We start from the raw sequence: 16,311 nt of genomic DNA, 5'->3' as shown, positions 1-16,311 counted from the left end.
CATTTGACAAAATCCAGCATCCCTTTATGATTAAAACTCTCAGCAAAATCACCATACAAGGGACATATCTCAATGTAATAAAAGCCATCTATGGCAAACCCACAACCAACATAATACTGAATGAGGAAAAGTTGAAACCCTTCCCTCTGAGAACTGGAACAAGACAGGGATGCACACTCTCACCACTTCTCTTTAACATAGTACTTGAAGTCCTAGCCGGAGCAATCAGACAAGACAAAGAAATAAAAGGCATCCAAACTGGTAAAGAGGAAGTCAAACTGTCACTGTTTGCTGATGATATAATTGTTTACCTAGAAAACCCTAAAGCTCCTCCAGAAGGCTCCTAGAACTGATGAAAGAGTTCAACAAAGTTTCTGGATACAAAATTAATGTACACAAATCAGTTGCTCTTCTATACACCAACAGTGACCAAGCTGAGAATCATATCAAGAACACAACCCCTTTTACAATAGCTGCAAAAATAAAAAATATATACTTAGGAATATACCTAACCAAGGAGGTGAAAGACCTCTACAAGAAAAACTACAAAACACTGCTGAGAAAAATCATAGATGACACAAACTAATGAAAAAACATCCCATGCTCATGGATGGGTAGAATCAATATTGTCAAAATGACCATATTGCCAAAAGCAATCCACAAATTCAATGCAATTCCCATCAAAATTCCACCATCGTTCTTCACACAATTAGAAAAACAATTCTAAAATTCATATGGAACCAACAAAGAGCCCACGTAGCCAAAGCAAGACTAAACAAAAAGAACAAATGTGGAGGCACTACATTACCTGATTTCAAACTATGCTATAAGGCCATAGTCACCAAAACAGCATGGTAATGGTAAAAAAAAAAAAAAAAAAAAAAAAAAAAAGGCACATAGACCAATGGAACAGAATATAGAACCCAGAAATAAACCCAAATACAGCCAACTGATCTTCGACAAAGCAAACAAAAACATAAAGTGGGGAAAGGACACCCTATTCAACAAATGGTGCTAGGATAATTGGCTAGCCACATGTAGGAGAATGAAATTGGTCCTCATCTCTCACCTCTAAAAAAAATCAACTAAAGATGGATTAAGGACTTAAATCTAAGACATGAAACTATTAAAATTCTAGAAGATAACGTTGGAAAAACCCTTCTAGACTTTGGCTTAGGCAAGGATTTCATGAACAAGAGCCCAAAAGCAAATGCAATATAAGCAAAGATAAATAGCTGGGACTTAATTAAACTAAAGAGCTTTTGGACGGCAAAAGGAACAGTCAGCAGAGTAAACAGACAACCCACACAGTCTGAGAAAATCTTCACAATCTATACATCTGACAAAGGACTAATATCCAGATCCACAGTGAACTCAAACAAATCAGCAAGAGAAAAACAAAGAATCTCATCAAAAAGTGGGCTAAGGCCATGAATAGATGATTCTCAAAAGAAGATATACAAATGACCAACAAACATATGAAAAAATGCTCAACATCGGTAATGATAAGTGAAATACAAATCAAAACCACAATGTGATACCAACTTAGTCCTGCAAGAATGGCGATAATAAAAAAATATTAGATGTTGGCGTGGATGCGGTGAACAGGGAACACTTCTACACTGCTGGTGGGAATGTAAACTAGTACAGCCACTATGGATAACAGTGTGGAGATTCCTTAAAGAACTAAAAGTAGAACTACTATTTGATCCAGCAATCCCACTACTGGGTATCTACCCTGAGGAAAAAAGAAGTCATTATATGAAAAAGATACTTGCACATGTATGTTTATAACAGCACAATTCACAATTGCAAAAACGTGGAACCAACCCAAATGCTCATCAACCAAGGAGTGGATAAAGAAACTGCGATATATATACATATATATATATGTATATATATACACACACATACATATATACAATGGAATATATAGATATATAAAATGGAATACTAATCAGCCATAAAAATGAATGAATTAGTGGCATTTGCAACCACCTGGATGAGATCAGAGACTATTATTCTAAGTGAAGTAACTCAGGAATGGAAAACCAAATATTGTATGTTCCCATTCATAAGTGATAGCTAAGCTATGAGGATGCAAACACATGACAATGACACAATGGACTTTGGGGACTCAGGGGGAAGGGTGAGAAGTGGGTGAGGGATAAAAGACTCCAAATAGGATGCCGTGTATACTGCTCAGGTGATGGGTGCACCAAAGTCTCACAAGTCACCACTAAAAAACTTACTCATGTAACCAAACACCACCCCTTCCCCAATAACCTATGGAAATAATTTTTTTAAAGAAACATCTTCATTGGACTATTGCATGAGTGAGTAAAATTCTCTTTTTTAAGGCGTTGAGATTTGGTGATTTGTTTGTTACAATACCTAGCATTATTTTAACCAGAACATATATGTAAATGATGTGGACTGGGTGAATTTCTACAGTAGTGCTGTCATAGTGTTTGTTGGTAGCATACATAAAAATTTCTTGGATTTAAAAACATTAGTTATTATGTGTTTCATTATAAGATTGCCACAAGCACATGAAATTGTTTTTCTGGTAAGGATCCTATCAAAGGTAAAAACATTTAACAATGCAATTTAAGAAATTCTTACTTGTTACTTTTAATAAAGAGATAATTGTGTTTGTAAATTAAGTTTGACATTGTGTATGGCTGCAATTTTTAAAGATCACCTCAGTATTCTTCATGGCCCTATGATAGAGAACACTAAATATTTTGAATGGAAGTAAAATATTAAGTTGATTCTCAAGCTTTGGAATGACTATAAATCATGTGAGAACTTTACAAAAATGCAAATTTGAGATTGATTTTCTCAGAAATTTGACTTATAATTTGGAGGAGGAGCCCAGCCATATGCATTTATATATAATCCCACAAGTTCTTTTCATTCAGTGTTTTACAGATTAGGCTTTGAAAAGTCCTGACATAAGAGTTTGTGAGTTCCACATAAATGCAAAAATCCTGAACAAAAGACTAGCTAACTAGATCCAATAGCACATCAAAAAGATAATAAAACACAATCAAATGGGTTTTATTCCAGGGATGCAAGGTTGGTTCAACATATGCAAATCAATACAGGCAATTCACCACATAAACAGAATTAAAACAAAAACCATATAATCTTATGAATAGGTGCAGAAAAAATATTTAATAAAATCTAACATCACTTAATGATTAAAACCCTTACCAAACTAGGTGTAGTAGGAACATACCCAAAAATAATAAAAACCATATATGAGAAACTCACAGCCAACATCATACTCAACAGGGAAAAGTTGAAAGCATTCCCCCTAAGAACTGGAACAAGACAAGGATGCTAACTATTACCACTTCTACTCAACAGAGTATGAGAAGTCCTAGCTAGAGCAGTCAGTCAAGAGAAAGAAATAAAAGGCATCCAAATTGAAAAAGAGGAAGTCAAATTATCTGTATTCACAGTTGGTATGATCTTATATCTAGAAAACCCTGATCCAAAAGACTTCTAGATTTGATAAATGACTTCAGTAAAGTTTCAGAATACTAAATCCATGTACAAAAATTAGTAGCATTTCTGTACACCAATAACAATCAAGCTGAAAAGCAAATTAAGAACTCAATCCCATTTACAATAGCTACAAAAAAATAAAATACCTAGGAACACATTTAACCAAGGAGGTGAATTATCTCTTCAAGGAGAACTACAAAACACTGATGAAATAATACATAGATGACACAAATGGAAAAACATCCCATGCTCATGGATCGGAAGAATCAATATTGTTAACATGACTATACTTCCCAAAGCAATCTACAGATTCAACAGTTCCCATTAAGTTATCAATGTCATTCTTTACAGAGTTAGAAAAAAAACTATCCTAAAATTCATATGGAACTGAAAAAGAGCCCAAATAGCCAAAGCAATCCAAGCAAAAAGAATAAAGCTGGAGCTATCACATTACTTCACTTCAAATTATACTATAAAGCTATGGTAATCAAAACAGCATGGTACTAGCATAAAAATAGACACATAGATCAATGGAACAGAGCCACATATCTACAACCAACCAATCTTTGAAAAACTTGACAAAAATATAAAATGGGAAAAAACACCTTATTCAATAAATGGTGCTGGGAAAATTGAAGAACCATATGCTGAAGAATGAAACTGGGCCCCTATCTGTCACCATATGCCAAAAATAAGTCAAGATAGATTAAAGAATTAAATATAAGGCCTGAAACTATAAAAACCCTAGAAGAAAACCCAGGAAAAATTCTTCTGGACATTGGTCTAGGCAAAGAATTTATTACTAAGTCCTCAAAAGGAAATGCAACACAATCAAAATGAGACAAACGGGACTTACACTAAAAAGCTTTTGCAAAGCAAAAGAAATAATCAACAGAGCAAACAGACAACCTACAGAATGTGAGAAAATATGTGCAGTTTTGCAAGATATAGTATCCAGAATCTACAAGGAACTCAAAAAACTCAACAAGAAAAAAAAACAAAAAACAAATAACCCCATTAAAAAGTGGGCAAAGAACATGAACAGAGACTTTTCAAAAGAAGACATACAAGTAGCCAGCAAACAAATGAAAAATGCTCAACATCACTAATCATCAGAGAAATGCAAATCAAAATTGCAATGAGAAACCATCTCACACCAGTCAGGATGGCTATTATTAAAAAGTCCAAAAGCAACAGATGTTGGCAAGGAGAAAAAGGAAGCTTATGCATTGGTGGTGGAAATGTAAATTAGTACAACATCTATAAAAAACAACATGGAAATTTGTCTAAGAACTAAAAATAGAACTACTCTTCAATCCATCAATCCTGCTACTGGGTATCTACCCAAAGGAAAAGAAATCGTTTTATCGGAAAAGATACCTGCACTCATACATTTATGACAGCACTAGTCACGATGGCAAAATCCTGGAATCAACCTAAGTGTTTATCAATGGATGATTGGATAAAAAACTGTGAGATATACATATACTCATACATATACATATATACATATACATATATACACATATGTATATAGACATACATATATACACATACATCTATATACATATGTATATCGATATACATGTATACATATGTATACCGATATACATGTATACATATGTATATCGATATACATGTATACATATGTATATCGATATACATGTATATATACATGTATACATATGTATATCGATATACATATACTCATACATATACAGATAAAAAACTGATATACATATATATGTCTATATATATCATGCACACACACCATGTATATGTATACATGTATATCGATATACATGTATATCGATATACATGTATACATATGTATATCAATATACATATACTCATACATATACAGATAAAAAACTGTGAGATATACACATATATGTGTATATATACATATATCACACAAACACACACCATGGAATACTATTCAGCCATAAAAATGAATGAAATTGGCTGGGTGGTGGCTTACGCCTGTAATCCCAGCACTTCGGGAGGCTGAGATGGGTGGATCACGAGGTCAAGAGATCGAGACTATCCTGGCCAACATGGTGAAACCCCGTCTCTACTGAAAGTACAAAAATTAGCTGGGCACGGTGGCAAGCGCCTGTAGTCCCAGCTACTCAGGAGGCTGAGGCAGGAGAATCACTTGAACCTGGGAGGCAGAGGTTGTAGTGAGCCAAGATTGCACCACTGCACTCCAGCCTGGCGACAGAGCAAGACTCCATCTCAATCAATCAATCAATCAATAAAATCATGTCTTTTGCAGCAACATGGATGAAACTGGAGGCCATTATCCTTAGTGACATGACTCAGAAACAGAAAGTAAAAAATTACATGCTCTCATTTACAAATGCAAGCTAAATAATGAGTGAACACAGACATGCAGAGTGAAACAATACACACTGAAGACTGCAAAAGATGGGAAAGTGGAAGGGGGATGAGGGATGAAATACTACCTATTGGGTACAATGTACACTATTTGGATTACACTAAAAGCCTGGACTTCACCACTAGGCAATGTATCGATGTAACACAACTGCACTTGTATCCCAGAATCCATAAAAGTATTTTTTTTTTTTTTTTTTTTTTTTTTTTAGCAAAAAGAGTTTGTGAGTTCTGGCAGGGAAAGCTCCCATGAGAATAAGAATTTTCATCAGGATATGAATCTTGCCAGGGCTGTGAAGATGCTAATAATGTTCATTTCTATCACAGGCAATTGATTTGAAACCCATACTTTTTATTGGAGTGTGCATTTGCATTGTTTAGATTGGGTTTACTTACAAGAAAGAGAAAACCCAACCTAGTAGTTTGAACACGCATGGTTTATTTCCTCATGCAAACATTCCAGGTCAACCATACAAGTCTAGTGTTATAATTTCATGAATCTATCAGGAACCTAGGCTTTTTCCACTCACTCTGAGATTCTTACAGTATGGCTCTCATCTTCCTTATTCTAGATGACTGCTGTAGCACCAGTCATTTTGTCCAAATTCCATTCAAAATGAAAAAAGAAAAAGGAAGGAGAAGGTAATGTTCTTTCATTTTGAGGAATACTTGTGAGATGTTGCACACATCTCTTCTGCTTAAGTCCCATTGGTCATGCTTAGTTAGAAGAGATTGGAAGGTTTAATGTTACTCTGGGTAAACTGACTCAAATGTGAGAGGTACGTTATTTAGAGACATGGAAAGAATAGATATTGGGTGACAATAAGCAGTGTCTACACAATTTTCTTGTTGGAACAGAGCTTCCTCTTGGATTCCACAATAACAACCGTATCTGACCTTACTCTAGTGTTTTAACATTTATATTTCATTATGTTATTAGATCCCTACAATAACTCTGGGAAGTATAGGAGGTACTGTGATATCCACAGAGGAATGAGCAAATTCAGTCTCATCACGTTCAAGTATCAAGTAAGTGATAAATTCAGGGTTCAACTGGAGTCTTCTGGTGCTTGCTTTATTATCCAACAGCTCCTGTAGGCAGTAGGTATCAAAAGCAGGTCCCACATATGCAAAAAGGAGACTAAGTCTCAGAGTCCTGGCATGATCTGGGCAAAGAAGAAGTCCTCAATAATAGTTAGATCCAAGGCCACTTTGTCATTGGATGGGAAAAAGAAGGAAAGGCATTTCCAGCACAAGAAGACAGGTCATTGAGGAGTCAGTGTATATTGACTCTGAGAAACCAGGCTAGAAGCTCTCTCTAGTGTTCTTCCTTAAAGAAAGTGGGGGATTAGGCACACGAACAATCATATCAATAGAAGACTTCCACTTCCACTGCAGGCTGTAACAGGTGTCAACATCCCCACTGGACTGGTGTTACAGAAAGCCAAGTAGGGAGCCAGGACTTTCCTTTCTATCAGCCAGTAACAAATTCTCTTTCCTCCTGTTGTGTCAATGGAGGCCATGTAGGGAGGCTGGTCCTTTACTCTCATCAGGTGGTAAAAAAGATCCCATCCCATCCTCATGGGATTGACATCAGAGGAGACCTAGTGGAGAGTCATGGCTTTAATCACTGCTCAGGAGTAATAAGCCACCTTCACTCTCCAGACAGTGTCAGTAGTGACAATGTGAGAAGCAGTAAGGAAGCCCCCTTCCCCTCTCAGATGTGTGGTACCAGCAGAGGCCCAGTGTAATCCTCACTCAGTAAGAACAAGGAGACTCTCTCCCTCTGGGTGTCAATATAGACTAAGTAGAGAACCCAAACATTCACTCAGATCTGGCAGTAATAAAGCATCATCTCTCTATGCTTGCACAATAGTTAAAATACAAGAGTTAAATAAGATCTACAGTCTTATAACATAATACCCAAAATGTCCAGGTTTTAATGAAAGTCACTCATTACACCAAGAATTAGGAACATCTTAACTTGACTGAGAAAATACAATCACAGATGCCAATATAAGATGACACAGAAGCTAGAACTATCTGACAAGAATTTTAAGACAGCCATTATAAAAAAAATGCCTCAAGGAGCAATTATCAGCAAATTTTCAAAATACAAAGTCTCAGCAAAGAAATAGAAAGTCCCAGAAAGAAAATGAAAGAAATAAGGAGAAACTAAAAAACAAAGAAACAAAAATTTAGAACTAAAAATGCAATAACTAAAATTATTAATAAAATTAACTAAATAAATAACTAAAATTATTAGTAAAAACTCAGTGGATGAGCCAAACAAGAGAACGGAGAGAACAAAAGAAAGAATCAGTGAGAACTTGAAAACAGAACAATCAAAATTACCCAACATGGATGACAGAGATAGCAATAGACTGAAAAAAATTAACAAAGCTTAGAAATATGTGGGAATGTGACAAGAGATTTAAAATTCACTTCATTTGTGTTCCATAAGGAGAGGAGAAAGAGGGTCAGGCTGAAATAGCATTTGAGAAACAATGGCTGAAAAATTTTCCAAACTTGGCAAAATATATATATATATATATATATATATATATATATATATATATACACCTACAGATTCAAGAAGCTCAGAAAACTTTAAATTGGGAAAACCCAAAGAAGTCCACACAAAGACATATTATAGTCAAGCCTCTGAAAAACAAGAGAGTAAGAAAAAAAATCTTATAAGCAGACAGAGAGAAACAATGCATTACCTATAAAGAAAAATATATATAATGACAGTATATTTCCAGGTCATAAAGAAGTGGCACAATATTTTTTAAGTGCTAAAAAAAAAAAAAGACCTGTGAACTCAACATTCTATACACTAAGAAAATATCCTTCAGGAACCAAGACATTCTCAAATGAAGAAAAAGTAAGAGAATTTATTGTCAACGGAACTACACCAAAAGAATGGCGAGGGGAAGCTCTTTAAACAGAAAGAGAATTACAAAAGAATGAATCTAAGAATATCGGTAAGAAATAAAGAACACAGAAAGGGGAAAAATATGGGTAAATATAATATATTTTCTCTTGAGTTTTCTAAATTGTGCCTGTCAGTTGAAGAAAAATTATGTCTGATGTGGTTTTCATGTGAAGGAAATATTTAAGACAAGTATATTATAAATCATGGGAGGGCTAAGGGACATAAAGGGAGATAAAATTTCTCCACTTTCCTCAAACTGATAAAATGTTAGCACAAGTAAATTGTGATTATATATATAACATATTATGTAATATGTTATATATGTGATCATATATGTTATATATGACATATGATCACATATGGTATGATATATATAATCGCATATATATGTTATATATATCACATTACATATATGTAATATAGTACCTAGAGCAGCCACTAAAAATATGTACAAATATACATACTCAAAAATATTATAAATATGTTAAAGTAACCCACAGGGAAATGAAAACATAGTGACAGAAAACAAAGCAAACAAATAAAACAACAAAAAATAAAATGGCAGACTTAAGTTTTAACATAATAATTACATTAAGGGTAAATAGTCTAAATATACATATTTTTAAAAACAGAGGCTTTCAAAATCGATTAACAAAACATGACCCAATTATATGCTGCCTAATAAAAAACTTACTTCACATATAATGACACAGGTAGGCTGAACATAGAAGGAGAGGGAAAGATATACTATAAAAATATTAATTAAAAAAAGCAGGAATGGCTAAGATATTATCAGATAAAGTAGACTTTGGAGCAAAGGAAATTACCAGGGACATAGAGTGACATTACATAATGTTAAAAACGTTAAGCCACCAAGCAGACATAGCTATCCTAAACCCATATTCAGCCAACTAGTTTTTAACAAAGGTGCAGTTCAATAAAGGAAGGATAGTCTCTTTAACAAATGGTGCTGGAGCAATTGGATATCCATGGACAAAAAAATGATGTAACCTGAAACCAACACCTTATAAAAATTAACTCAAAATGTATCATAGATTTAAAACATAAAATTGTAAAACTTTTGAAAGAAAACATAGGAGAACATTTTTAGGGCTTGGGGCTTGTGAAGAGCTCTTAGCTATGACACCAAAGGCATGATCCATAACATAAAAAATTGATAATTAGGACTTCATTAAAATTAATAACTGATGCTCTGTGAAAGACCATATGGAGGATGCTGAATAACTCAGCCAAGGCTCGCAAGCATGGATCCGCTCAGGACAGCAACCAGGAATGCATGCTGCAGCAAACCAGAAAACAATTCAGGTAAAGGATGATGAATGCTGAAGAGGACCCAGATCAAGCCAAGATTAAATGTCTTTTTAGCTACTACCATAACCAGAAATTCATTGATTCCTTATTACATATTCGTATTAAGAAATAAAAGTAGGAAATGTATTTCTGCCATCATACTGTCAAGCATCATTTTCAGTTCAAGGAGCCAAAGTAAGTTCAAGGTTTCAAGGTAGAAAAGAAGAAAGGAGACAAAAAATTCCATTTGGCTTGTGAAGCAGAAGCAGACATGCATGATCATTCCTGTCCCTTAAGCTTTCGCCTGGAATGCAGGGTCCTGGGAGGAACTGAGTGCACAGATGGTGTCTTAAATGAATCATTTAAATGAAAACCCTTCAGAAGTTGACTTTGTTAAAACCAGTTCAGAAGGTTGTGGAGAGAAACCCTATAATTAGCTTTTCTATAGTAACTGACTCTTTCTATTTTCTGTAAATATCAGTTGCCATATTTATACATTTGTAATTACGTTACATTTTAATCCTAAACTTACTCCCTGTTACATTTTAATCCTAAATGTACTCCCTGTACAGGAACTATTTAACGAGACCACTTCACACAAAACAAGTGTCCCACAGAAAGTATAAATGGATTTGAAGGAGGGGTAGCAGTGGGGAGGAGAGGAGAGTATAGAAAGTATAAAGAAGGGAATAGAAGATTGTGGCAGGGACTATCATGACTCCAGTTAAACCCTTCCTTCAAACCAAAACATCAGTTATTTAGCACTTATTATGTGGCAGTCACTAAAGATGTAACGATGATATTATATAAGTTATTTCTTATCAAAAGAAAGTGAGATCTTTTCAATCAACTATTACCTATTGTTTAAAAAGAAAAATGTTAGAGCTCAAGAATAATAATCAATTACCTAACACTTGCTCTATGCCTGACAAAGTTTCAGCCCTTTCATTTGATCATCCAGTAGTGCATGCAAGGTAAAAATTATTCTCACCATTTTACAGACAAGGAAATGGCAAATCAGGAAGGAAAAGTAACCTGCCCAGACTTTGAAACCTACGACTGTTTGAATGCAAAGCTCATACGAAGAGATCTTGTCTTGAACTTTTGTGTATACCCCATAACCTGTAGCATATAGAACCATAAAGACCTCCGTATTAGTCAGGGTTCCCTAGAGGGACAGAACTAATAGGATATATATGGCAGTTTATTAAGTATTAACTTATACAATCACAAGTTCCCACAACAGGCTGTCTGTAAGCTTGAGGGGCAAGGAGAGCTAGTCTGAGTCTCAAAACTGAAGAACTTGGAGTCCAATGTTTAAGGGCAGGAAGCATCCAGCACAGGATAAAGAGGCAGTATGGGAGGTTAGGCCAGTCTCGCCTTTTCACATTTTTCTGCCTGCTTTATATTCCCTGGCAGCTGATTAGATGGGGCCCACCTGATTAAGGGTAGGTCTGCCTTTCCCAGCCCACTGACTCAAATGTTAATCTCCTTTGGAAACACCCTCACAGACACATCCAGGATCAATACTTTATATCCTTCAATCCAGTCAAGTTGACACTCAGTATTAACCATCACAAGTCCATCCCTTGTCAACTGAAACCCATGCACATCTCCTGAGATCATGTATAGTCTTCAAATAAAGAAAATAATAAGGTCATAATTATGCCTAGCATAATAGAGTTATCCTTCCTACAGCCGGAAACACACCAATCCCCAACCCAAATACTATTATATAAAGTTAACAATACTTAAATGCTGATGTGAGGTCAATAACTCTTATGTCATATGATAAAGTAGAAAGGAAATAAAATAAAGATATTTTCTTAGTACAAGTGTATACATGCACAAACATGTTTTTAACAAAAGAAGGAGAAAATACTCATGACAATTACAGTCCTTGTTTCTGCAGCTGATCACGTGGTCATAACTGGTATTGATGACTACCTTCTTCTACTACCCATTCTGTATTCCCTTTGCCTTCAGTAATCACCTCAGCAGGTTGTGGCTTCTTTCCTGGTGGAGTGACCCAAACTTTCATTCCTGAAGGGTCTGGGCCATTTGTAGTCCTGCCTGGATTGGGCTATTGTAGTTTCCCATTGACCTTAATCACAAGACATGGTAATGCTAAAAGATGCCCTAATGGATTTCCTGTATTCCATGCATACTCTTCCTTACCTCCACTGTGGAATAGTAGACTGATTTCGTCTTGATAGTTCGGGTCAGTCACCACAGCCAACACTGTAACTCCCTTCTCAGCCTGTTGACTTAAAGGTAGGATGAACCCAAAGTGTCTAGATGGCAATCTTTACTTCCAGTTTAACACAATCATTGTTGTATCTCCGTATTGCTGGGTTCCTCCCTCTGGAACTAAGACTCCTAGGCCAGCAGAACATAATGTTGCAGGAAGAGCAAGGAAAAATTTTGCTAGTGGATCACTAGGGGTGATGGTGAGTGGTGCCACTTCCACTTCCATCCCCTGATTCTTGGACCCGTGAATCTTGAATATGGGAGAAACAGTACCATGTATTGGATGCTGATTCAGCGCATGCATGCCCTTCTGGATAACTTTGCCTCAGCCCTGCAAAGTATTGTCACCTAGTTGGCATTGTAATCACGACATCAAAAGGTCATTCCAGCATTCCATCAATCCAGCTGCTTCAGGATGATGGGGAACATGGTAAGACCAGTGAATTCCATGAGCATGAGCCCCCTGCTGCACTTCTTCAGCCATAAAGTGAGTGCCTTGGTCAGAAGCAATGCTATGTGGAATACCATGATGGTGGATAAGGCATTCCATGAGTCCATGGACGGTAGTCTTGGCAGAAGCATTGCATGCAGGATAGGCAAGCCCATATCCAAAGTGAATGTCTATTCCAGTGAGGACAAACCTCTGCCCTTTTCATGATGGAAGAGGTCCAATATAATCAACCTGCCACCAGGTAGCTGGCTGATCACCCCGAGGAATGGTGCCATATCGAGGGCTCAGTGTTGGTCTCTGCTGCTAGCAATTGGGCACTCAGCAGTGGCTGTAGCCAACTTAGCTTGGGTGATTAGAAGTCCACGTTGCTGAGCCCATGTGTAACCTCCATCCCTACCACCATGGCCACTTTGTTCATGGGCCCATTGGGCAATTACAGGGGTGGCTGGGGAAAGAGGCTGAGTGGTGTCCACAGAATGGTTCATCCTATTCACTTCACTATTAAAATCCTCCTCTGCTGAGGTCACGCATTGGTGAGGACTCACATGGGATCTTCACAGCTTTTGACCAGTCAGAAAAGTCCACCTACATACTTCTTCCCCAAGTTTCTTTGTCACCAATTTTCCAACCATGCTTCTCCAAGTCTGTGACCATCCAGACAAACCATTGGTTCCAGCCCATGAATCAGTAGTATATAATCACACATCTGGCCATTTCTCCTTCCATGCAAAATGTACAACCAGGTGCACTGCTCAAAGTTCTGCTCACTGGGAAGATTTCCCTTCACTGCTGTCCTTCAGGGATGTCCTGAAAAGGGCTGTAGTGCTGCAGCTGCTCACCTTCTGGTGGTGACCGCATATTGTGCAGAATCATCTGTCAACCAGGCCCTAGTCTTCTCTTCCTCTGTCAACTGATTATAGGAACTCCTCATGAGGCTATGGGTGCAGGCTGGGGGAGAGAAGGCATGGTGGCAGAAGTGGAGATGTGGGCATTTGAGCCACTTCCTCATGTAACTTAATTGTGCCTTCAGGACCTTCTCAAGCCCAATCATGTATATACCACTTTCATTGGATGATGGAATGCTGCTGTGCATGATCCACTTCACGGCTAGATGGGTCAGAAAGCACTCAATTCATGACAAGCAGTTCAGGTCACATGGTGACTTGATGACCCGTTGTCAAACGTTCAATTTCCACCAAAGCCCAGTAACAGGCCAAGAGCTGTCTCTCAAAAAGAGAGTAGTTATCTGCAGAAGATGGCAGGGACTTGCTCCAAAATCCTATAGGCCTCTGCTGTGATTCACCTATGGGGGCCTGCCAAAGGCTCCAGACAGCATCTCTATCTTCCACTGACACATCAGGCACCATTGGATCTGCTGGTTCATATGGCCCAAGTGGCAGAGCAGCTTGCACAGCAGCTTGGACCTGTTGCAGAGCCTTCTCCTGTTCTGGACCCCACTCAAAATTAGCAGCCTTTCAGGTCACTCAATAAATGAGGAATGTGTTGCCTCCAAATTCCAAATAGACCCACTAGGCATTGTGCCTTTTTCTTGGTTGTAGGAGGGGCCAAATGCAGCAACTTATCCTTCAACTTAGAAGGGATATCTCAACAGGCCCCACACCATTGGACCCCTAAAAATTTTACTGAGGTAAAAGGTCTCTGAATTTTAGTCAGATTTATTTCCCACTCTCTGGCACACAAATGTCTCAACAATAAGTCCAGTGTTTTGCTACTTCTTGCCCACTGGTTCCAATAAGCATAATGTCATCAATGTAATGGACCAGTATGATATCTTGCGGAAGTGAAATGCAATCAAGTTCTCTCTGAATGAGATTACGACACGAAGTCATAGAGTTGATATACCCCTAAGGTAGGACAGGTAAAGGTACATTGCTGGCCTTACCTGCTAAAGGCAAATTGCTTCTGGTGGGCCTTATGGACAGGAATGGAGGAAAAGGTATTTGTCAAGTCAATGGCTGCATACCAGGTATCAGAAGATGTGTTAATTTGCTCAAGCAATGAAACCACATCTGGTACAGCAGCTGCTGCTGAAGTCACCACTTGGTTAAGCTTACAATAATCCACTGTTATTCTCCAAGATCCATCTGTCTTTTGCACAGGGCAAATGGGAGAGTTGAACGGGGATGTGGTGGGAATTGCCACCCCTGAGTCTTTCAAGTCCTTGATGGTGATGCTAATCTCCGCAATCCCTCCAGGGATGTGATATTGTTTTCAATTTACTATTTTTCTAGGTAGAGGCAGCTCTAATGTCTTCCATTTGGCTCTCCCACCATAATAGCCCTTACACTACCAGTCAGGGAGCCAATGTGGGGGTTATGCCAGCTGCTAAGTATGTCTATGCCAATTACGCATTCTGACACTGGGGAAAGGACCACAAGATGAGTCCAGGGACCCACTGAACCTACTGTAAATAGATCTTGAGCTAAAACTCAGTTAATTACCTGACATCCATAAGCCCCTGTTTTAACTGGAAGACGACAATGATGTTTTGGGTCCCCTGGAATCAACGTCAGCTCAGAGTCAGTGTCCAGTGGTCTCCAAAATCTCTGACCATTTCTTTTTCCCCAATGCAGAATTACCCTGATGAAAGCCTGGAGGTCTCCCTGAGAAAAGATGGGAGAAAGATTCTCTGCGTAAATTGTCAGTAATGTAGTGAGGTCCTTCCCCATGGGGACCCGACCTCCCCTTCATTCAAGGGTGTTCTGGGTCTGTAAACCGGCTCAAGTCTGGAAATTGATTGAGGGGCCATGATTCTCTGTTTTTATAATCCAAATTAGTCTTTTGTCCATTCAACCTAGAAGTTTTCTTCTTGTATAAATTAAGTAGGAATGCAGTAGGCTTACTATCAATTTCACTTCTAGGAACACCATGAATGATTAGCCAATGCCAGAGCTCTACATGGGTCAGACTATTCTGATTGCTGCTTTGCCTCTGCTGTCCTTTATGGTAGCTACGCCCACCTTGCCTTTGATGGTTGGGTGCCACCACTTGGCCCCTGCCACTTTGGGATCCAATTATTCCCACTGTATTTAAATTTTGTATTTGAGTGACTGTGGTTCCCACAGTTAGATCTGACACACAGAGAAGAGCAATTACAGGTCTCTTCAAAGATGCAGGTGCTGTCCTCACAAATCTATTTCACAAGACATCAGTCAAGGGCATATCTTCTGAACTCCCCCAGCTGGGATGAGTAGGTCTAAAGTGACTAATCCACTCCACCATCCTAATCTCCCTAAGCTGTTGGATCCCTTCCTCTACATTAAACCAAGGGAGATCAGGCATTCCCAGCTCACTCACAGTGGGCCAGCTTCTAATCCGTCTCGTCCATATTTCAGCTAACCAAGCAAATAAACTATTAGAACCTTTTTTTGACTCCGTGAGCTGCAATATTAAATGCAGAGTCCCTACTTAATGGGCCCAAATCAAT

General features: G+C 37.9%; 1 pseudogene; it reads right to left on the bottom strand.

Annotated features, from left to right (window-relative positions):
• Positions 1–16,311, bottom strand: part of LOC115837040 — a 199,114-nt pseudogene that overhangs the window by 12,260 nt on the left and 170,543 nt on the right.

This window comes from Nomascus leucogenys, chromosome 10 (assembly GCF_006542625.1).
Source record: "Nomascus leucogenys isolate Asia chromosome 10, Asia_NLE_v1, whole genome shotgun sequence".
In the NCBI taxonomy this organism is placed as follows: Eukaryota; Metazoa; Chordata; class Mammalia; order Primates; family Hylobatidae; genus Nomascus; species Nomascus leucogenys.
This window is presented reverse-complemented; position numbering and strand designations above follow the sequence as displayed.